This window comes from Elephas maximus, chromosome 9 (genome assembly GCF_024166365.1).
Source record: "Elephas maximus indicus isolate mEleMax1 chromosome 9, mEleMax1 primary haplotype, whole genome shotgun sequence".
Taxonomy (NCBI): Eukaryota; Metazoa; Chordata; class Mammalia; order Proboscidea; family Elephantidae; genus Elephas; species Elephas maximus.
In genome coordinates, this window is record NC_064827.1 from 76,646,583 (window position 1) to 76,671,517 (window position 24,935).

General features: G+C 39.1%; 1 protein-coding gene across 7 annotated transcripts in view; it reads right to left on the reverse strand.

The window, feature by feature from the left end:
* Window positions 1–24,935, reverse strand: part of MAPKAP1 (MAPK associated protein 1) — a 270,520-nt gene that overhangs the window by 245,147 nt on the left and 438 nt on the right. The window lies entirely within an intron of this gene.

Sequence of the window (24,935 nt, forward strand, 5' to 3'; positions counted from 1 at the left end):
CTAGAGTCCAGCAAGTGAGCAAGTAGCAGACGATAAGGTCTGGATGAGCAGGGAAAATCGTGTAGGAACTACGAGGGGCTTTGGCTTTTAGCCCAAGTAAAATGGAGAGTCAATGAAGAATTATAAGCAGAGCGGGGATATGAGTGAACACACATTTTAAAAGGCTCTCTCTAGCTACTGTGTTAAGGATGAAATGATCAAACAAACGAACAAATGACAGTGCTTTTTATAATAATCTGGTATAATAATCTTCTAAATTTCAAGCTCCTTAAAGACACTGTCTTATTCATCACGTGCTGCCAGTTTCTAGGTGAGTGTGGCTGGCATCCAGTAAGAACTAAGGATGAAATGAATAGACAGACAATCTTTCTTGTTCCCAAGGGTCTGTGCCATGATTTACCAAATGAAGGTCCCTTAACCACGGTGTTGGTTGTACAGGTAAGTTTCCCACTACAGTCTTAGCTTTCTTTTCTTTTTAGTGTCTCCTTGGTGTTGAGGTTTGCTTCAACAAGTGAAAGAACTCAATGGACTTACGTTTCCACATACCAGGCTCTCAGATTAACCACATCATCAATTAGGGAAGCAACATAGTTTACTACAAAAACCACTCAGGAAACCTAAGTTCTACTTCTCTAATTATCAGGGACCAATTACATGGTCTTGGATCAGTCGCTTCTTTAAACCTCATCTGTGTTCTGATCTGTAAAATAGAAAGATTGAACATACCCGAAAACCCACTGATGTTCAGTCAATTCCAACTCACAGCTACCTTATAGGACAGAGAAGAACTGCCCCAAAGGGTTTCCAAGGAGCAACTGGTGGATTCGAACCACCAACCTTTTGGTTGGCAACCGTAGCTCGCTGTAGCTCTTATCCACTCACCATACAAAGGCCATTTTCAGCTTTCAAATTCTATTCTAGTCATATTGGCAGGGGTGGGGGCAGATGGAATGGGGAAAAGTTTACCCTGGAGCCCCACCTAAAAAGTTTTGTGTTATTTTTGCTCCATACTGTTTGTCTCCAAAGTGCCAAAAGAATTCTGGTTTACCCGTATCACTGTCCCATGGTCCAGACTCTAAGGACAGAGGTATAATGAATCCCTTTTTTTGACAAAGAAGACTGTAATAGTATCAGGAAATTGGCAGCGAACCCTCCTCAAAGGTAAACCATGTTACCCTTGATTCGAATGAGAGTCATTACCACCTATCTTTCTAATGCTATTATATACAGAAACTTATAAAAATAATTAAGTTAGTAAATAATGCAGTTATCTTCAGATCATTATTATAAAAGAAACTAATATTATCAGAAAATGAAAAAGTGATTATAAAAATATACAACAGGCTAAAAGTCTAGAATTCCAGGTTGCTGTCCCTAGTTTGCCCAGGGATTAGCTATGGGACGACTTCAGGTGAATCAAATGCCTCTTACTTCATTTCCTTAGCAGTAAAATATCCATAGCTTATGTCTTACTTATCCCCTTCATAGGGACGCTGCAATAAAACAAAGTAAGAGTAAATAAGCACTATACAAATTCGAGGTGCAATATTATTGACTTTTTCTTGTTCTAGCTACATCTTTTTGGGAGGAAAACAAACTGTCAACCATCAAACTCATTCATTTAAATCCTAAAGAATGGAGGACAGCAATGAGATAATCTAACTAGCAGATAATCCCCAAACAATTTTATGTTATTTTGAAAAGGTGCTTTGTATTTTCACTTGAAAAGAGCTTTCATAACCTCAATAACTGGTAACTGCTGTTATTGTTATTATTGACAACAGTAGTTTTGCCTGGTACTTTTTATAACCTTCTAGGCTATCCTTTCTTACCATCACCATGGTGGATCAAATTTGAGGATAGGACAAGCAGGACTGGTTTCATTCTGCCTATGATAAATTATACAATTATGGTAGGAATGTTTCACAAAATACAATTTGACTATTCAATTCTCTAGGTCCCAGAAAGTTGCTTATTTACTTAACACCTTAAGCATTTATATAACTATGAGGTAGATTCTATTATTGTTCATGTTTTACATTATCAGTAAATTGAGTCAGACTTGCCCAAGATCACACAGATAGTGAGAAATGGAGCCAGGATAAACCCCAGGCAGCCTGGCTCCAGAATGCCTGCTTCAAACCACTACAATATGACGCCACACATTTCCGGCTTTAGTCCTCACTTCGTACAGTCTTCTTAACCACCTTCCCTTGCCAGTCTAGATTAGGGTATGAACAGGCTTACCTGTTCATTCAACAAGCATGAATTCCTACTACATGCTGGGCATTAGGAGTATAAAGTGCTAAGTCATATACCCTACCTCCAAGGAGCTTAGTCAAGCAGGTAAGAAAAGACAGGTACATAAATAGTCACTATAAAGAATGAGTGCAATGCTAAAAAATCCTGTAACAACGTACTATGGAAACACAAAGGAAAAATATCTAAATCAAACTGGAGACTCAGACAAGGCTTCACAGGGATGAACAGGATTTGATCACTTCCAACTTAATCTAATACCCAAAAAAACCCAACCCCGTTGCCCTTGAGTCAATTCTGATTCATAGCAACCCTATAAGAAAGAGCAGAACTGCCCTACAGGGTTTCCAAGGAGCAGCTGGCAGATTCGAACTGCCAGCCTTTTAGTTAGCAGTCTGAGCTCTTAACCACTGCACCACCAGGGCTCCTAAGTTAACACATTCACCTTCAATGGGGCCGGAGCGGGGGGGAGGTGACCAACAATCATTCCCTCTAAATTTGTCCTATGGACTGCAGATTAACTTCTGGCCATGCATGGGATACCACCTAAGCAGAGAGGGGATAACTATTCTTTGGAGTAGTGGAAGTCAAAAGAATGGGGGAGCCTGGGAGAGGGCATGTAGGAGAGGCTGAGAGTAAAGAATCAAGCATGAGACTGCCTAGATTCAAATCTGTACTCAGTCACTCAGTAAACTGTGTGACCTAGGAAAAGTAACTTCTGTGCCCATTTCCTCATCTATAAATCGGAATAATTTCAGTGCCTACCTCACAGAGGTACTGTAAGGACTGAATGAATTAATACATCCATGTTGACTATGAGTATGAGTAGAGGATGTCCTGGGCTCCCTGGATGGCACAGTTAACACACTTGGCTGCTAACTGAAAGGCTGGCAGTTCAAGTTCACCTAAGAGGCATCTGTAAAGAAAGGCCTAGTGATCTTCTTCCAAAAAATGAGCCCTTGAAAACTCCATGGCAAGAATCTAATAACCAAAATATATATAAAATTTCAAAACCAGCACACATAACCCAATCTTAAAATGCAAAGGACCTGAACAGACATTTCACCAAAGAGTATGTTCCAAGTCCCACCAACATATGAAAAGATGTTCAATGTCAAGTGCAAATCAAAACCACAACAAGACACCATTTCACGCCCACTAGGATGGCTAAGACAAAAAATAACAAATGCTGGCAGAGGGCTCATGGAACTCCTAGAGTCTACAGTTGCTCCCAGCCCCGACCATAGCAATACAGTCTCTTGGGAGAGCAGAAGCAGAAAGTGGGCAGTCCTCATATATTGCTGGTGAGAATGTAAAATGGAACAAATACTTTGGAAAGCAGTTTGAGAGTTCCACAAAAGGTTAAACATAGGATTAGTACATGACCAAGAATTCCACTCCTAGGTATACGGGCAGTCCCCAGGGTAGGAAGGAGTTCCATTCCTAACTGGGTGTTTTAGTCTTTAAATTGAGTTTGTATGTAAGTTGGAACAGATGCATATGGTTCTTATTTAGCCTTAATTTAGTGCAAGAGGAGGACTCCTGGTGGTGCAGTGGTTAAGCACTTGGCTGCCAACCAAAAGTCGGTGGTTCGAACCCATGAGCTGCTCCGTAGGAAAAAGAAATGGCATTCTGCTTCTGTAAAGATTCACAGCCTTGGAAACCCTATGGGGCAGTTCTACTCTGTTCTATAGGATCACTATGAGTTAGAATTGACTCGAAAGCAGTAGGTTTGGTTTTTGGCTTTTTTTTACTGCAAGAAAAAGCCTGAAGCCTTTTGAATGATTTAAAAGCTGCATGCGCAGTTTGTAAGTCAAATGTTCCTAGCCCAGGGACTGCCTGTATACCCAAAACAATTGAAAACACTGTTCATACACAAACTTGTGCAGAAAATGTTCACAGTAGCATTATTCGTAATAGCCAAAAAGTTCATCAACTGATAAATGGATAATTGTGGTGCATACATACAATGGAATATCATTTGATGTACTGATACATCATACAGCATAGATGAACCCTGAAAACATTATGCTAAGTGAAAGGAGCCAGACACAAATGGCCACATACTGTATGATTCCATTTATACATACATCCAGAATAGGCAAATTCACAGATACAGAAAGTAAATGACTGTTTGCCAGGGGCTGGGAAGAAAGAAATGAGGGTTGACTGCTAACGGGTACAGGGTTTTTCTGGGGATGATCAAAATGTTCTGGAATTACCACGTATATATTTTTTTTTTATAGGACTAAATAGGCACACCAGCCCAGTGGCAAGGAGGAGAAGGCAGGAGGGGGCAGGAAAGCTGGACGAATGAAACAGGGAATCCAAGGTCGAGAAGAGGAGAATGCTGACACGTCACAGGGTTCACAACCAATGTCACAAAATATATGTATTAATTTTCTAATGAGAAACTAATTTGTTCTGCAAACCTTATCTAAAGCACAATAAGAAAAATGTTCTTAAATTCAATAGTAGATGGCTGCATAACTTCATGAACAATCTAAAAATTACTGAACGGTACACTTCAAAAGGATGAATTTTAGGGTATGTGAATTATATCTCAATTCAAAAAAGGAAATGAGACAAAAATCCAGGAAGACTACAATCCACACTACACCCTGGATTCCTTCTAGTTCTGGTGACTGAAGACAAGAATATCAACGAAGTACTTAACTGAACAAGAAAGGCAACGTGACCATAAAAATTTTAAAACAATTTGTAATGTAAGTTGATTACACTGAAGGAATGTCAAACTCCTCAGGCAAAAAAAAAAAAAGTCTTCCAACTTTCTTTCCTGGGGAAAGGAAAACCTTCATATTGTGAATGGCTGAGTGGAGCTACCAATACCTACTACCAACTGCTATCAAGTCAATTCCAACTCACGGTGATCCCACGTGTGTCAGAGTAGAACTGTGCTCCATAGGGTTTTCAATGGCTGGTTTTTCTAAAGCAGCCTGCCAGGTCTTTCTTCCGAGACACTTCTGGGTGGACTCGAACCTCCAATCTTTCAGTTAGCAGCCAAACAGTTAACTGTTTGCACCTCTGATCTACATTCCTAGTTCAGGGAGATTAAACGCTAATACTTGAAATCTTAACAAAACTCCTCACTTTGCTGAGGCAAATCTTCATGTGTCGCATGCAGCAGCTTCTCCTACCAGAGTACCAGATAACGCTCTAATCCACACTACGGACTAGACACAGGAAGCCTCAGGGTTTACACAATGCCTCTGTCAACAGCCTACTGAGCGCCTGGTACTTGGGGAATTATTTTCCTTTTCACTTTGAAATAAACTGAAGGGGGTAAAACAAGAAGGGAAACATGGTATGATGGAAAACACAGAGGCTGTGGAGAGCTAAAGGATCTAGGCGTGCTCCCAACTCCACTACCCCAGTAGGTGAGAGTATTGAGAATGCCACAATTTTTTCGGGTCTCAGCTTCTTCATTACCTTATTATTTCACAGAGCAGATGTTCCAGTGTAGGGCCCAAAGGTGACACTCAAATGTTAGTATCCTTCCCAATTTACCTGAAAGAAAACTAGTTGCTAATACCATACCTTTTTGGGTCAACTAGGAAAAGATTCATAGCACCCTTGCCTGTGATGTACTCATATTCTCAGTCTTAACTAAAATTAGAAAAGAAATAGCCCAAATCAGAATCCTTGACTCCTCCTTCTTCCTATGAAGCCCAAAGCCATTTAAATACCAACCTGTGCATTCTAGCTCCTCTTTCTCTAGATTTCATCCACTTCTCTTCATCACCATAACTTAAATCCAATCACCCTCATCTCTTGCCTAGGGTATTGCAATTATTTCCTAATTTGTCTTAGAATCCTTCGATGACTCTCCAAATTCCTTAATAGGATTGAAACTTGCCTACCTCTGAAGCCCTCTCTCTTACTCACCCTCTTAGTTCTTTCTACTCCAGCCATACTGAACTTTTAATACTTTATTCATATTTATTCCCTCTGCTTGAAACAGCTTTCTGTTTTTTCACTTAAACATCACTTTCTCCTTTACCCTTCACATCCCAATATAGACATCACCTATCTCGAGAAAGCCTTGTCTGATCTTACAAAACCCAGAGTAGATACCCTCTATATTTATCTTTACCATCTTTACTCTACCGCCTTTACTTTAAGACTTCTCAAGCTAGGGTGTACTTTCCCATACTAGACTCCAAGTCCCATCAGAGCAGGGGCTGTGTCTGTAGTTTTCACTGCTCAATTTCCGATACATGCCTACTGCATAATACATATTCAATAAATACTGACTGAATGATTACAATTAAGCAAACTTCATTTTAAAATTTGTAAAAGAAACTTACAGATACAAAACATAAACGTAATTCTTTATTACAACTGTGCAGGAAAAAATACTTCAGCACACATGCAATTCTACAACTTTACAACTAAAACCAAATATAAACAAAAGGAGCTAAACTACTGTCTCAGTGGGAACGGTGCTCTTAACACTGTTCTAAAATGTCCTTAATTAGGAAAAGCCAAAAAGATATATATAATGCAAATTACAAACATTATGCTGAAAATAGATGGAAATCATTTGCTTGGCTTCTCTCTCCCAAAAAAGAATGTTAGGCACACTTGACAGAAACACTGTTTACTCCAAATAATTCATCAAGTGAAAGTTACTGTGAAATAGTTCAAATTCCATTAAGACAGCAAAGACTGTGGGAAGAAAATGTTCTAAGCACAGACTAATGGACAGGAGGTACAAATAAAATAAACCCTGATGCATGATGACTATCCAAGGAAGTCTACTGAAGACTGAATGTATTTGTCTAAAGTCATCGGAAAGCTTCGGTTTCTGAAATATGTTTAAAACACTTAACATATTTTATAGAGGCCCAAGTTTAAACAATGGAGGTTTGTTACTAAAGTAAAATAATTTCCTTTGCCTAGTCTGGGCTACGTAAATCTATACCACACTTCAGGCGGAATTTTTGGATTTTGGATTTTTTTTACAACAACAATTGGAATTATTATCATGTATTTGTTGTCTATGCTAATGAGAATACAGGTTATAATAACTCAGAATTTTTATTGTAATTTGGGGATGTGACCACCCTTTTAATTCCATTCACATTTTAACTCAGCAACTTTAATCCAATGATCGAAACTTCATTAGCTTGTAAACAAACTGTTTCTCAGGTAAACTGAACTGCCCCACACTAGGATCTTACACAAATAAATAAGTACAAAAAAGACAGAGATCATAAATTAGGGCAAACAAATCTGTATCTAGCCCCACGCCGGTAAAGAGCATTCTATCAATATAGTGAAATGCTAATCTCCTAATTAACAACCTAATTAGGTAATTATGGCTTTGCAGAGGGATGCCGAAATGAAATATGACAACATGGTCACCTCTTTATATGGCACCTGTGGGCCTTTTCAGCTGTCACTGCAAAAAGTGCAGTATCAATTTGAACAGATGACAAAGTGCTGTCATATTTCATTCTGGTAATATACAGAATGCTTTGGACAGAAGCAGTTTACAAAGGCAACATCTTGCCTGAAAATTTCCTAATTTAAACATGCTCAAATACTTCATTAAAATTTTTGCATGGTTTTTATATTGTATATTGGAGAATTATCATACACATTAAAAAAAAAAACCTAACTAACCATCATATTTGATTGTACACGCTGCAACTATTGCAATTTCAATTATAAAGTATATAATTAGAAAAGAGCAAAAGGCAACAATTTATTATATTTTAATATTTGTACTTTTACTGAATACTGTTAACAGAAAAATTAAAATCCAAATATACTTAGATCTGTATTTTTTCTTATAAAATAATGTGATGCAGAAATTCACACTTATAATTTACCACAACAAAAAAGCAATTCCCAACATAGAAGCATCCGACTGACAAACCAGCTCTATATACCAATAGCGAGCCTCACCTAGAAAGGAATGTACTTCCTCTGAACGTATGGACAGAACTGCCACAGGCTACTCAGTATTCCCTAGAAAACCACTGAAGAGGTGATGGTGGCAAAGGGACACTGGTGCCACCACCATAAATGAGATTCGTCTTCCACAATACTGTCTTAAATAGGATTTTTTTGGAAGAGGAGGAAGGCTGGCCTGGGAACCCCATTATTTCTGATAAGATACATGAAATCATATTCTGATTACAAAACAACTGGTATGAAAACTAATTTAGAAATAAAATCCATTTATAATTTAGAATCACTTGTATTAGTGAAAACTCTATTAGACTAAACAACATTCACTGGCTTTGTTCATATTTCTTAATACCCAGTTAAATACTAAAAAGATTTTTATTAAAAAATAAGTTATGTTTATCAGAGAATATCTGGAAAACAGAAAAGTATAAAAAAAACTCAATCTTGTCATCTATTTTTTCTTTACATGTATGTTTGACATAACTACGATAATACTTCGTATTGTTTTATATCCTTTTTTTACTTAATATTATATTATCAGCCTACAATGTCACTGGTGTCCTTCTAAAATATCTCAATTCACTTCACAATATTTTCCTTCTATGACTTTTCTGTAATTTCTCACTATGAAACGTTATTATTTAACATTATTTGTAATAGCAAAAATTAGAAAAACCTTAGTATTCAACAAAGACGTTTAGTTTCCAATTTTGGCTATTATAAATAATGCTGCAGTGAACATCTCTAAACATAAACATTTTTTCTATCTCTGGTTATGTATTGCATAAAGATACCTAGAATTGGAATTACAAGCTCAAAAGGCATGACTTTCTTAGTGTTTGGGATAAATACTCCCGAAGTCCTTCCCAAAAGTCATACCAATTTACATTTCTATCAGTAATATTTGAGAATGACCGTCTCATCAACCTTCACCAAAAAACCCACTGCCATCAAGTCGATTCTGACTCATAGCAACCCGATAGGTTTCCAAGGTTTTAAGTCTCTACAGAAGCAGACTGCCACATCTTTCTCCTGCGGAGCCACTGGTGGTTTCAAACCACCGACCTTTCAGTCGGCTGTTAATCGATTACAACCTTTGCAGCAATGAGCAATCAAACAAACACTCTCACCTTATAATCAGTAACAACTTTCAATAGGCTTTAAGTTGAAATGAATAAGAGGTGCTAGAGGTAAAGAAAGTTCCAAGACAAGGCCCAGTTTCAATATCCAATCTACAGTGGCATGGAATAGCAGCAAAAGCCCAATATTTACGAGGCGGAGCCAAGACTGCAGAATACACAGACGCTTCCGGCAAGCCCTTCTTACAACAAAGACCCGAAAAAACAAGTGAAACGAGTATATTTGTGACAAGCTGGGAGCCCTGAGCTTCAAAGGCAAGCTTAGAAAATGAAATGAGGGGCAGGGGGAGGAAGAGACCACTCGAAGCAGAGAGGAGTTAACAGACCAGAATCACAGGGAGCCCTCAGGCACCATTCCCAGAGCAGCGGCGGCGGGCTGGTACTAGCGTTCGACCGCAGTTTCCTCAGGGAGAAGAAGCCAGCCACACAGCCTACTCAAATCTCCGAAACCTGAGAAGAACGGTGCTCCCAGCAAAACCTAAGTACTTCTGTATATTTTACTGCACCCCCCCCACCCCCACCCCCAAGCCGGCTTGAGAAGCTGAATTCCCTGGGCCTGAGATAGGCACTGTTGATGACTTAGAGCCATCCTTGGGGAAGGAAAAAATTTGAAATTGGGGGAAAAGATAATTTGCTAGCTCCACTAACCAGGGGAGCTCAGGACAGAAGCGGCTCCTGTCCAGGAATAAACCATCCGTGGACTTTGAATACCTTTGCCTTCCGCATGGACCTGTGTGGGCCTATTTCGGGAGAACAGGCCCTTGTTGGCAGACTCCAACCATTTCAGCTGAGCAGTGGAGAAGTTGGTGTTGGATGTTTGACATTGCTTTGCGTATTAAACAAGGTCCTCACCTACCCACATAAGGGACCTAAGGACTAAGTAGCTCCACTAAGGTCACCCAGCCACCCGCGACAGCGGTCCAAAGATAATTGGTACCTCCCAATCCTTACAACCAAAAGCTCTGGGTGCCCATGGTCCATCTGCAGAACCCACCCACCTGCATACTCTAGGAAACAGGGACACACTTTCCTCAGAGACACATGGGGTCAGTTCTCAGCCCCCTGCCTTGTTCAGAGCGTGACACCCTGCTGCAATCGGATACCAGTATATACGCCAATAACCCCTGCCCCTCTAAGACTGTAGGACAGAGCCTGTACCACACACTTGATGATCAGCTAACTGGAAACCTGACCTGAATTCATACAAGAAAACTTAACGGACTCCTAGACTGATATACTGATAACAGCTCTAGCCATCTGGGGACAGGACCTCAGAGCTTCAAAGGCAAAAATAATCAAGCTAGCTCACTCAAGCAACCCATAGGTATACCAAACAAAACAAAGCCAGAAGCTACAACACAGTAAGCAAACATAAACTAATACAATAACTTATAGATGGCTTGGAGACAACAGTCAGAATCAAGTCACATAAAGAAACAGACCATGATCACCTCAACAGGCTCTCAGAACAAAGAATCCAGGGATCTCCTAGATGAAAGTGCATTCCTGGAATTACCAGAGCCAGAATGCAAAAGTTTAATATACAGAACCCTTCAAGACATCAGGAAGGAAATGAGGCAATACGCAGAATGAGCCAAGGAACACACAGATGAAGCAATTGAAGAAATTAGAAAGATTATTCAGGAACATAATGAAAAGTTTAATAAGCTGGAAAAATCCATAGACACCAATCAGAAATTCAGAAGATTAACAATAAAATTACAGAAGTAGACAACTCAATAGAAAGTCAGAGAACCGAGCAAGTAGAAACCAGAATTTCTGAACTCGAAGCTAAATCACTTGGCACTAATATATTTTTTTTTTTAATTTTTATTAAACTTCAAGTGAACATTTATCATTCCAATGGCACTAATATATTTGAAGAAAAATCAGATAAAAGAATTTAAAAAAATGAAGAAAACTTAAGAAGCATGTGGGACTCTACCAAGAGAAATAACATACAAGTGATTGGAGTACCAGAACAGGGAGAGATAACAGAAAATACAAAGAGAATTGTTGAAGATTTGTTGGCAGAAAACTTCCCTGATATCGTGAAAGATGAGAAGATATCTATCCCACATACTCATCAAACTCCACATACGGCAGATCTTAAAAGAAAGTCACCAAGACATAGGATAATCAAACTTGCCAAAACCAAATATAAAGAGAGAATTATAAGACCAGTGAGGGATAAAAGAAAAGTCACCTACAAAGGAGAGCCGATAAGAATAAGCTTGGACTACTCAGCAGAAATCACGCAGGCAAGAAGGCAATGGGATGACATATTTAAAAAACTGAAGGAAAAAAACTGCCAACCAAGAATCATATATTCAGCAAAACTGTCTCTTAAATATAGAGATGAAAATAAGACATTTCCAGATAAACACAAGTTTAGGGAATTCGTAAAAACCAAACCAAAACTACAAGAAATACTAAAGGGGGTTCTTGGATTAGAAAATCAATAGTATCGGGTATCAACCCAAGATTAGAACACTGGGCAGAGCAACCAGAAGTCAACCCAGACAGGGAAATCCAAAAAAACAAAGAATATTTAAAAAAAAAAAAAAAAAAAAAGCTCAAAACAGGGTAACAGCGATGTTATTATATAAGAGAAGACAACATTAAAATAACATAGAGAGACTAAGATATGTAATCATACATGTTCATATGGAGAGAAAGATACGGTGATACAAAGAAATAAAAGTTAGGTTTCAACTTAGAAAAACAGGGGTAAATAATGAAGTAACCACAAAGGAGACAAACTCCTACTCATCAAAGTAAAATACAAGAAAAAAATAGACTCAGCAGAAACAAAATTAACAACAACAAATATGAGGAAAGGACAATATATAACGATAACCTACTCCGCACATAAAATTAAGTGGGAAAAAGAAACTGTCAACAACATACACAAAAAGACATCCAAATGACAGCACTAAATTCATACCTACCCATAATTACCCTGAATGTAAATGGACTAAATACACCAATAAAGAGACAGAGTGGCAGAATGGATGAAAAAACACGATCCGTCTGTACGCTGCCTACAAGAGACACACCTTAGACTCAGAGACACAAACTAAAACTCAAAGGATGGAAAAAAAATATATCAAGCAAACAAAAATCAAAAAAGAGCAGGAGTGGCAATATTAATTTCTGACAAATTAAGACTTTAAAGTTAAATCCAACAGAAAGGATAAGGAAGGACACTATATAATGACGAAAGGGACAATACACCAAGAAGATATAACCATATTAAATATTTCCGCACCCAATGACTGGGCTGCAAGATACATAAAACCCACTATCGGCATTTAAAAGTAAGATAGAGAGCTCCACAATAATAGTAGGAGACTTCAACACACCTCTTTCGGTGACGGACAGGACATCCACAAAGAAGCTCAATAAAGACATGGAAGAACTAAATGCCACAAATAACCAATTTGACCTCATAGACATATACAGAACACTCTACCCAACAGCAACCAAGCACACTTTCTTTTCTAGTGCACAAGGAACATTCTCTAGAAGAGACCACATATTAAGTCATAAAGCAAGCCTTAGCACAATCAAAAACATTGAAATATTACAAAGCATTTTCTCTGATGATTAGGCCATAAAAGTGGAAATCAGTAACAGGAAAAGCAGGGAAAGAAATCAAACACTTGGAAACTGAACAATACCCTGCTCAAAAAAGACTGGGTTATAGAAGACATTAAGGATGGAGTAAACAAATTCATAGAATCCAATGTGAATGAAAACACTTCCTACCAGAACCTTTGGGACACAGCAAAAGTGGTGCTCAGAGGCCAATTTATATAAATAAATGCACACATACAAAAAGAAGGGCCAAAATCAAAGAATTATCCCTACGACTTCAACAAATAGAAATAGAGCAACAAAAGAAACCCACAGGCACCAGAAGAAAACAAATAATAAAACTTAGAGCTGAACTAAATGAAATAGAAAACAGAAAAACAACTGAAAGAATTAACAAGACCAAAAGCTGGTTTTTTGAAGAAATCAACAAAATTGATAAACCACTGGCAAAACTGACAAAAGAAAAACAGGAGAGGAAGCCAATAACCCAAATAAGAAATAAGATGGGCAATATTACAACAGACCCAACTGAAAAGAATCATATCAGATTACTATGAAAAATTGTACTCTAACAAATTTGAAAACCTAAAAGAAATGGATGAGTTCCTAGAAACACACTACCTACCTAACTAACACAGAGGTAGAACAACTAACTAGACCCATAACAAAGGAGACTGAAAAGGTAATCAAAAACTCCCAATAAAAAGCGACGTCAGCTGACCAAAAGCCACGATGGGTGGAGGAGGCTGTGGAGATCCATTCCACTGGCTTCCAGACTATCCCCTGGCCAATGCCTGTCCTTGGACCAAAGGACTCTGACTTCCAAGAAAACAAAGGATTTAATGCAGATGCCAGGCCCAAGGAGAGAAAGTCACCAGCCCTGAGGAGCTGGGAACCGAGGGACCTGCTGCCTTGTAGTTAGTGACAGCTTAGGGGCGTGGACACGGCAGGCCAGGGGGCTTCAGCTCCCCTTAAGCTGAGTGTGGGAGAAGGAGGCTTACCCTCATATTTCATTTGCCCTCACATTTGGACATTCATTGCCTTCCTCCAACATCTCTGCTCTGTCTCCCCCTCTCCCCAGGGTGTTGGTCTGAAGCACATTGTGCAGGACCTCACCTTTCATGGAGATGTCACCAGCATGGCCCCTGTCTATCAGCAGGAAGACCACAGTCATCATGGGGTAAAGCATTTACTTTTACCCAAAGAACTTGGTCTTTGTCCTTGGTTCCTAAGAGATAACCTCTAAAATCTTGGAATTTTCCTGATGATTGAAATATCCTAAATGAGGACTCCAGAGCACACCCGAGGACTTCTGACTCATATTGGATGGAGGCTGGCTATGCCAGAAAGACCTGTCTTGTGGTATCAACCAACCTCAGGGGAGAGGGGCAGGAGTTTCAATTATGTAATGAGGCCCCTCAATAAAGACTGTGGACATGGACACATGCAGGGAAGTAGCACATCCCTTTTGGGGACATAGAATCTCTTTGTTGGAAATCCTCTCAGATCTCACCCTATGCGTCTCTTCATTGTCCTTTTTCCTACAATAAAACTGTAATTGTTAGTAAAAAAAAAAAAAAAACTCCCAATAAAAAAAAGCCCTGGTCCAGACGGCTTCACTGCAGAGTTCTACCAAACTTTCAGAGAAGAGTTAACAAAACCACTACTACTAAAGGTATTTCAGAGCATAAAAAAGGACAGAATACTACCAAACTCATTCTATGAACCCACCATATCCCTGATACCAAAACCAGGTAAAGACACCACAAGAAAAGAAAATTATAGACATATATCCCTCATGAACTTAGATGCAAAAATCCTCAACAAAATTCAAGTAAATAGAATTCAACATGTCAAAAAAATAATTCAGCATGACTGGGTGGGATTCATACCATGTATGCAGGGATGGTTCAACCTTAGAAAAGCAATTAATGTAATCCACCACATAAATAAAACACAAGAATCACATAATTTTATCAATTGATGCAGAAAGGCATCTGACAAAGTTCAACACCCATTCATGATAAAAACTCTCAGCAAAATAGAACAGAAGGAAAATTCCTCAACATACTAAAGGGCATTTAAACAAAGCCAACAGCCAACGTCACCCTAAATGGAGAGAGTATGAAGGCATTCCCACTGAGATCAGGAAGCAGACAAGGATGCCCTTTATCATCATTCTTATTCAACACTGTGTTGGAGGTCCTAGTCAGAGCAATTAGGCTAGATAAAGAAATAAAGGGGATCCAGATTGGCAAGGAAGAAGTAAAAGTATCTCTATTTGCAGATGATATGATCTTAGACACAGAAAACCCTAAGGAATCCTCAAATAAACTACTGAAACTAATAGAAGAGTTCAGCAGAGTATCAGGATACGAGATAAACATAAAAAAATCAGTTGGATTTCTCTACAACAAAAAGAACATCAAAGAGGAAATCACCAAATCAATGCTATTTACAGTAGCCCCCAAGGAGATAAAATACTTAGGAATAAATCTTACCAGAGATGTAAAAGACTTATACAAAAAAAACTACAGCACACTTCTGCAAGAAACCGAAAGAGACTTACAGTAAGTGGAAAAACATTCTTTGCTCATGGATAGGAAGACTTAACCTTATAAAAACGTCTATTCTACCAAAAGTGATCTATACATTTAATGCAATTCTGACGCAAATCCCAACAACATTCTTTAATGAGATGGAGAAACAACTCACCAACTTCATATGGAAGGGAAAGAGGCCCTGGATAAATAAGGCCTTACTGAAAAAGAAGAACAAAGTGGGAGGCCTTACTTTACCTGATTTTATAACTTATTATACCGCCACAGTAGTCAAAACAGCCTAGTAGCGGTACGACAATGGATACATAGATCAATGGAACAGAATTGAGAATCCAGACATAAATCCATCCACATATAAGCAGTTGATATTTGACAAAGGCCCTGAAACAGTTAAATGGGGAAAAAACAGTCTTTTTAACAAATGGTGCTGGCATAACTGGATATCCATCTGAGAAAAAATGAAACAAGGCCCATACCTCACTCCATGCATAAAAAAGAGCTCCAAATGGATCAAAGACCTAAATATAAAATCTAAAACAATAAAGATCATGGAAGAAAAAATAGGGACAACGTTAGGAGCCCTTATACATAAACAGTATACAAAACATTACTAACAATGCATTAGAAAAACTAGATAACTGGGAGCTCCTAAAAATCAAACGCCTATGCTCATCCACAGACTTCACCAAAAGAGTAAAAAGCATCCTACGGATTGGGAAAAAGTTTTTAGCTATGACATTTCCTATCAGCACCTGATCTCTAAAATCTACATGATACTGCAAAAAATCAACTGTAAAAAGACAAATAATCCAATTAAATAATGGGCAAAAGATATGAATAGACACTTCACTAAAGAAGACATTCAGGTAGCTAACAGATAACGTAAAAAAATGTTCACAATCATTTGCCATTAGAGAAATGCAGATCAAAACTACAGTGAGATTTCATCCTACTCCAGCAAGGCTGGCATTAATCCAAAAAACACAAAATAATAAATGTTGGAGAGGCTGTGGAGAGACTGGAACATTTATACACTGCTAGTGGGAATGTAAAATGATACAACCACTTTGGAAATCAATTTGGTGCCTCCTTAAAAAGCAAGAAATAGAACTACCATACGATCCAGCAATCCCACTCCTCAGAATATATCCTAGAGAAATAAGAGCCTTTACACGAACAGATATAAGACACCCATGTTTATTGTAGCACTGTTTACAATAGCAAAAAAATGGAAGCAACCATGGTGCCCATCAACAGATGAATGGATAAATAAATTATGGTATATTCACACAATGGAATACTACGCATCGATAAAGAACAGTGGGGAATCTGTGAAACTTTTCCTAATATGGAGGAACCTGGAAGGCATTATGCTGAGTGAAATTAGTTGCAAAAGGACAAATATTGTATAAGACCATTATTATAAGAACTTGAGAAATTTTTAAACTGAGAAGAAAACATTCTTTTGTGGTTATGAGAGGGGGAGGCAGGGAGGGTGGGAGAGGGGAATTCACTAATTAGACAGTAGATAAGAACTACTTTAGGTGAAGGGAAAGACAACACACAATACAGGGGAGGTCAGCCCAAAAGAACTAAACCAAAAGCAAAGAAGTTTTCTGAATAAACTGAATGCTTCCAAGGCCAGTGTAGCAGGGGCAGGGGTTTGGGGACCATCGTTTCAGGGGACATCTAAGTCAACTGGCATGATAAAATCTATTAAGAAAACATTCTGCACCCCACTTTGAAGAGTGGCGTCTGGGGTCTTAAACGCTAGCGAGTGGCCATCTAAGATGCATCAGTTGGTCTCAACCCACCTGAATCAAAGAAGAATGAAGAACACCAAGGACACAAGGTAATTACAAGCCCAACCGACAGGAAGGGCCACATGAACCAGAGACTACATCATCCTGAAACCAGAACTAGATGGTGCCTGGCTACAACCGATGACTGCCCTGACAGGAAACACAACAGAGAATCCCTGAGGGAGCAGGACAGCAGTGGGATGCAGACCCCAAATTCTCATAAAAACACCAGACTTAATGGTCTGACTGAGACTAGAAGGACCCTAGTGGTCATGGCCCCCAGACCTCCTGTTGGCCCAGGACAGGAACCATTCCTGAAGCTAACTCTTCAGACATGGATTGGACTGGATAATGGGTTGCAGAGGGATGCTGGTGAGGAGTGAGCTTCTTGGATCAGGTGGACACTTGAGGCTATGTTGGCATCTCCTGCCTGGAGGGGAGATGAGAGGGTAGAGGGGGTTAGAAGCTGGTGAAATAGACATGAAAAGAGAGAGTGGAGGGAGAGAGCGGGCTGTGTCATTAGGGGGAGAGTAATTGGGAGTAAGTAGCTAGGTGTATGTAAGTTTTTGTGTGAGAGACTGATTTGATTTATAAACTTTCACTTAAAACACAATGAAAAAAAAATTTTTTTTTTAAAAAGGGCACTATACTTAGAGTGAAAAAATGCAAAGATTCAAGTCCTAGCTTTGCCATTACTAGAAAGTCTACACCTTAAATCATCTTACTTCTCTGAGCTTCAGTTTCAGCTTTTATAAAATGGAGACAAGGACATAAAAGCCTGTGTTATAACAACTTCAGAGCCCTGGTGGTGCAGTAGATAAAAGCTAAGGCTGCTAACCAAAAGGTAGGCAGTTCCAATGCACCAGCCACTCCTTGGAAACCCTATGGAGCAGTTCTACTCTGTTCTGTAAGGTTGCTTGAATCGGAATCAATTCAGTGGCAACAGGTGTTGTATAACAACTTCAAAGGGTAGTCATGAGGCTCAAAAAAGGTAATACATGCAATTGAGTTGTTTGTTGCCTTCGCAGATCAAGTCCACGTGGGTCATAAAGATGGCACAGGACCATGGGACGTTTTATTGTTATACACAAGGTCACCGTAAGTGGGAGCTAACTCAACATCAACCAACAACAGCAGCAGCAGATCAATTTATAGCCTCAAAACAGCATATTGAAAACCTCTTCTTAACAGTACACAATAGGTAGTTACACTAAGTTAATTCACAAAGCACAATTAGAAATTAACAAGATGAATTTTATGATCCAGATGTGAAAATGAGTCTCACTCCTTCAGAGCCACTCCATGGAACCAGTGCTTGTTACAATACACTAACATTCTGAATGTCTTCTGCACCTGACTGCTGGTACCTGCACCTCTTCAGAAGCATCTTGGTATTAGGTACTCAGTATTTAAATTGTTTTATTTAATCTTCGTAAGTACTGTACGAGATTGGTATTATTGCCCCCATTTTGCAGACCGTCCAGGTCACACGGCTGATAACTGACAGTCGGTATTCAAACCCAGGTGAGTCTGACTTCGAAGCCCCTTCCCTTTCACCCCTTCATACTGCTTAAAGGTTCAAGTCTGCAGCTCAGCTCAGTTTTGTTAATCTCCTTTATGTCAGCAACTGAAGTTCAGATTAAAGATGTGCTTTGTTTTAAAAAGAAAACCGTTCTTTCAAACAATTTTCTACCGATTGCTCTGCTGAAACAGTACTTACTTATAATATAGTACCTTACGATGAGCCCACAGGGAGCTAAAAAATGTTATTTTTTTCAAAGTTTTGCACATTCAGTCCATTTTGTCTCCATCAACAGTAAAAGCATATTCATATAAGTATACTCATGTACAGAATGTTATAAATCTAACACTGCATATACTGTTTTTAGGAGTAAATGCGACATAATACTCCATTTATTTCACAAGTGATTAAACCAAAACCAAACCCACTGCCGTCGAGTCAGCTCAGTGATGACTATAACTTAATTCCAGTGGTTATTCTAATAGTTTCTCGCTGTTTCCAGAATTTCTGTTTTGCTTTTTAAGTGGTATCTTCCATTTTTCTCACTTACATTTACTTAAACCTGTTTTTTTCTCTGGGTCCAAATTTTGTGTTTTCTATATTACATCTTACATCTATTTCCCCAATATATCTAGATGGCTGCCATCTAGAGTTAATAAATTTTGAATGACTGCTCAGGATTTATTTTCTTCATTTTTACACTCTAGTTTTTTTTATGTTATTTCCTTATACAATAGAGTATGAATGAAAGTAAGTATCTGGAAGTCCAATATTTCTTCAATTTTTACCTTGTGGAAGCTGTGTATTAAAATAAAAATAAATTAAACTCTTGGGCTGGAAACTCCCTGACCATGTTTCTCTCACTATGCTGGGTGTCTCCATGCCCCCTTCCAATCTTGTGTATAGTCAACAAAGCACTGTATGTATTTGCGGAACACCTGGTCCATCAAGGTCCTTTCCCAGCGGAAGTAATGAACAAAAAGCAGATGGGAGAGCTGAGTAGTGGCTTCCTACCTGCCATGAGGAAAGGAGGAACAGTATTCAAGATAGAGCCATACTTCGCCAGGGTCTGCTAGTAAGCAGTTGTGTGACTTTAGTATGTCAATTAGAATCAGAAAGCCTGGGATCCTGAAAGGGCCTCAGCAAGAGTTGAATTTAGCTCTTCGTTACTATCCAGGTGGAGGAAAAGATTCAAAGGTTTTTAAGTGAACTGACCAAAATCAAAAGGCTATGAAAGGCATAGCTGTATTCAGAGCTCAAGTCCCTCTCAGTCTAGCGCACTTTCTATTAAACTATAGTTCACCAAGCATGAATTTCTTCATCTCAGGAGGTTATGATTATCTCTCTTTACTCACTTCATGGTACTGTAAAGGAGACCAAAAAAGATTAAAAAAAAAAAAAAGGGCATCTCAACCAAACCCCACACCTCCTAAGTTAGCCTGATTATATATAATAAAAACATTCACCCTGCCACCCCTCAAAAAATTCAGTCAAGTCAATTAAAAACCTTCCACAATCTGATACTTTACCAGTAGACCTCTGACCAATAATCACAATGTGTGTAGTACCTCTCATTTTGAGTAGTGGGAACCAAAATTTCAGTGGCCAGATCTGAGTTCGCAATCAGGCAACCTAGGATTGTACATAGCCCACAAATGTGTTTTGGCCTACATAATTTTTTAGATGACAAGCTTTCTAAATCAGATAACTAAAAATCTAAATTTCCAGCATCTCTTGAAAAAAGTCAAAAGATCCAGGGACACTGGGCCCACTTCTTCACACAGCAACAATCAGATGGAGGTGGGCAGTGACTGTCACCTTTAAACTAGTCATATGCTTTCCAATTCACCAGTCCATCCCTCCCCACTCATTGTATTTTACTATGGGCATCTGAGTTTGAGAACCCTGAGGTAGACACTTAAAAGAAAGACCTGAGTTCATAAATATTAGTTTACTCATTTTTGGTCCATTTTTTCCGGCTCTATCATTCACTAGCTGTGAGACTCTTAGACAACTTCATTTACCTACTAAGCCTTAGGCTACTGATGTGTTAAATGGGGACACCACCTATCTCACAGGATTATAAATATTAAATGAAAATATATAAAAACATTAAACGACTGAAATATAAGTGCCCAGTCATTTTTAGTTGAACATAGGCTGAAATGTGGTAACTTTGGAGTCACAACTTCCCAAAATTCTTGTTGTACAATAATTTGGTATCTATTGATGCGTCCTTAACAGTAAGACCTATACATCAGTAAGGTTTATCCACAAGAATAACAGAACTTCAGCAGATCTCTCAACCCAAATGTATGTAAATCCACTGAACTGCAACAGTTTTATAAAGTCTTTAGTTAAGAGTCAACAAACAAAACAAACCCTCTAGCCGCCCCCCCAAATTAATATATTTAAATAGTGACAGATTAGTTGATGAGCTTCTTGAATGCAGAGCCCATATCCATTCATCATTATCCCTAATGCCTACAACAGTGTTGGGGACACTGAAATCACAGCTCAAGGGTCAGCTCCTGTGGAGTCTTTCCAGAGAGTCGCCATTCCCATTGCAAAAAACTATCAACATGGTGTAATACTGAAGAGTGGGGATTCCAAAGCCTACGAGATAATCCCCCCTATCTCACAGCCCCATCAGCTGTATAATCTCAAGGAAGTTATTCAACCTCTCTGTGCCTTGGTTTCCTCACCTGTAAAATTAGGATGCTAACACCATCTTCCTATATAGGAATAAATTAGATACTACAACACAATACTGGCACATAGTAAGTGAACATTAATAAACATCAGTGTTCCCTTCTTTGTGCTCCACGGTAACCTGAGGGGGGTTGTATCTTAACGTCTGTAGCACTTTACTACAGTTAACCTACACATACATCTTCCCCTAGAATGCCAGCAACCCGAACGTGGGGACTTGCTTTTATTCTTCTTTGTATCCCCCAGATCTAGTATGTTACCTGGCACTGCTGAATAAATCATAGATACTAAAAGTATTTACTAACTGGAAAAATCATGGACCAGAATTTACAATTAACTCTCTGGACTGGAACACAAGGGCCTCACTGGTTCAGACCCCTGCTGTCCCTCCAATTTTTTCCAAGGCTGTGATCTTTACAGGAGCAGACTGCCACACCTCTCTCCTGTGGAGCAACTGGTGGGTTAAAACCACAAACCTTACGGTTAACAGCAGAGCGCTTAACATTTTACCTTCCCGTAGAGTCTCTCTGAGTCGGATTCAACTCGACAACAATGGGTTTGGTCGGTTTTTTACCCTCTAAAAGAAGCAATGGCTTTACTCAGGTTGGTCTACTCCCCACTCTGAAGCCATGTCACAGGCATTACACCTTTGCATCTTACAGCTATCATTTCAGGGGACCCTTTATACACACTGGAATCCTGGTGGTATAGGGGTTAAGAGTTCAGGCTGCTAAAGATTAGACAGGCCAATAAAACAAGACTAAAGTGGCATACCAGCCCAGGGCAAGGATTAGAAGGCAGGAGGGAAAAGGAAAGCTGGTAAAATGGAACCCAAAGTTGAGAAGGGAGAGTGCTGACATGTCATGGGGTTGTTAACCAATGTCATAAAACAGTATGTTCACTGTTTAATGAGAAACTAATTTGTTCTATAAACCTTTACCTAAAGTACAATAAAATAAGTATGTCAAAAAAGCTCAGGCTGCTAACCAAAAGGTCAACAGTTGAATCTAGCCACTTCTTGGAATCTTATGGGGCATTTCTACTCTGTCCTATAGGGTCACTATGAGTCAGAATCGACTCAACGGCAACAGGTTTTTCTACACATTAGCTGATTAGATATTCACAACACCCCATGAGATCAATATAATTCCAAACACTCTATAGTTGAGAAAAATGATATGGGGAGTTAAAAAATTTGTCAAAGTTCACATATCTAGTAAGAATAGGGGTCAGGAATTAAATACAGTCCATGGAATGTCTTCTCAGGTCATATTCAAAAATTAAGCTAACCCATCTACCATCTCCTACCTTTGAAAGATCACCATCTTCTCTATTCGTTTAAAGAACTTTCTGTATCATTCATTTTGACACTCATATTTTTTTCTCTTGTAGAGTTATTTCATTATGTACCTGTACAAAGAGAGCTCTGGCGTGAGAAAGAAGGCAAAGCATGTAATGGAAAAATCACAGATCTAGGCATCAGATGAACCCAGGTATGAATTCTGGCTCTGTCACGTGGCAGCTGTGTAATTTACCCTGCGTCTTCCTAATCTGTCAATTGACGTTTAACTGTAACATGATTAAACAAGAGAAACTTATGTACAATACCAAAACCAAACCAAACCTACTGCCATCAAGTTGATTCCAACTCATGACCCTATAGGACAGGGTAGAACTGCCCCACAGGGTTTCCAAGGCTGTAAATTTTTACGGAAGCAGACTGATACATCTTTCTCCCTTTCAGTTACCAGCTGAGCACTTTAGCTACTGCACCACCAGGGTTCCTTTATATAATACCCAGTACATGGTAAATACTCAATAAAGCTTCGTTTATCCCATACTATAAAGCATTCCCTGACCATAACCCCTCAAAAGAGATAATGACCCCCTCCTTCTGTGCCACCACTGTATCACAAATTTAACTCTCACACAGTACTTATCACTGTGTTGGAATTATTGATTTCTTTAAGTTGAGCTCCTTGAGGGCAAAGAATGAGTCTTATTTATCTCCACATTTCCCATGTCTAGCATGGTGCCTAGTATATATCCACACTCAATAAATGCTTGCTAAGTGAAATAATTGTAGACATAATAATGAGTGTTTATAGGAGTCTAGAGAAAAAATCAGTTCTACCTGAAGCTGTCCCAGAATGGCTGAGGTAGGCCAACTTCAGCTAGACTGTGGGTAGCATCTCAACAGGTAGAACTAGAACAAGACAAACCTTCTAGGCAGAGAAAATGTCCCACAAAAAGCAACACAGGAAGAACAAAACGGATTTGAGATCCTACTTGTCTAGGGTAATAGATCAGGGTGGAGTACTTAAAGAAATCCAAACCAAAAACCCACTGCCATCGAACCCCGTAAGGTTTCGGAGGCTGTAAATCTCTACGGAAGCAAACTGCTACATCCTTCTCCCATCGAGCCGCTGGCTGTTTTGAACTGCCAACCTTTGGGTTGGCAGTCGATCGCTTTAACCACTGTGCCACCACGGCTCCTTAAAAATACGAAGTCTTCACAAATGTGTGTCAAGCGTAGCTGAAAAGGTAGCTACAAGTTAGACCAGGTGTGAAGGAACGTGAGCATACTGGCATACACAGTAGCTAAAGGTAGGTATGAGGGCAAAGCTGAATGGGAAAGGGGCCGCATAGGTCCCAGCAAGCCTGCAGTTGTGTAAACTGAAAGAGATGAAAAACATTATAAATGCTTCATCAAGAACTCTTTCAGCAAAACATCTAGTGAGCATCTTCATAGGCTCTGAAAAATAAAATACGGTGCCTTGTTTCCTGCTCTAGTGGGTTTTAACATTAGAGATTCTCCCCAACTGTATCAAAAATGGAATGTTTTGTTTTTTTTAAACTGATGTGTGTAGTCACGTGTCTCCCTGTTTGACTCTGTGCACACCTGGGATGTTTTGGACTTTGCTGATTTTGGTTTAAAACAACACGGTGCTTTGTACTGGACCAGGTACACGATAAGCTTCAAAAACTACTTGCATTCATTCAGTATGAGATTTTAATCAGTTTCTGAACCAACTTTTGGGTCTCCAGCTGAAGTAAAATTCTTGTCTAAGCTACAATCATTTTTTGTTTGTTTGTTTTTTAAGCCTTAAACAGATCTAGGAGCCTCCTTACCATTGCCATAAATGAAAAATTGAACAAAAGTTTTAGCAGCATTCTTACTGGAAAAAACGGTTCGTGAGTCTCCCGGGCTCTTTGGAAGAACGAGGGAGAAGATGCGTTAATAAACAAGAACCACCCAGGCAACGCTTTTAAAACTTAATTTTCCGATTATGAAGATCAAGGTACCTAGGTGCTGCCGAGTAGAGGGCCAGAAACTACTGGATAATTGGCATACCCCCACCACCACCACCACCAGGTCCACTAGCCTCTCCTCCCCCAA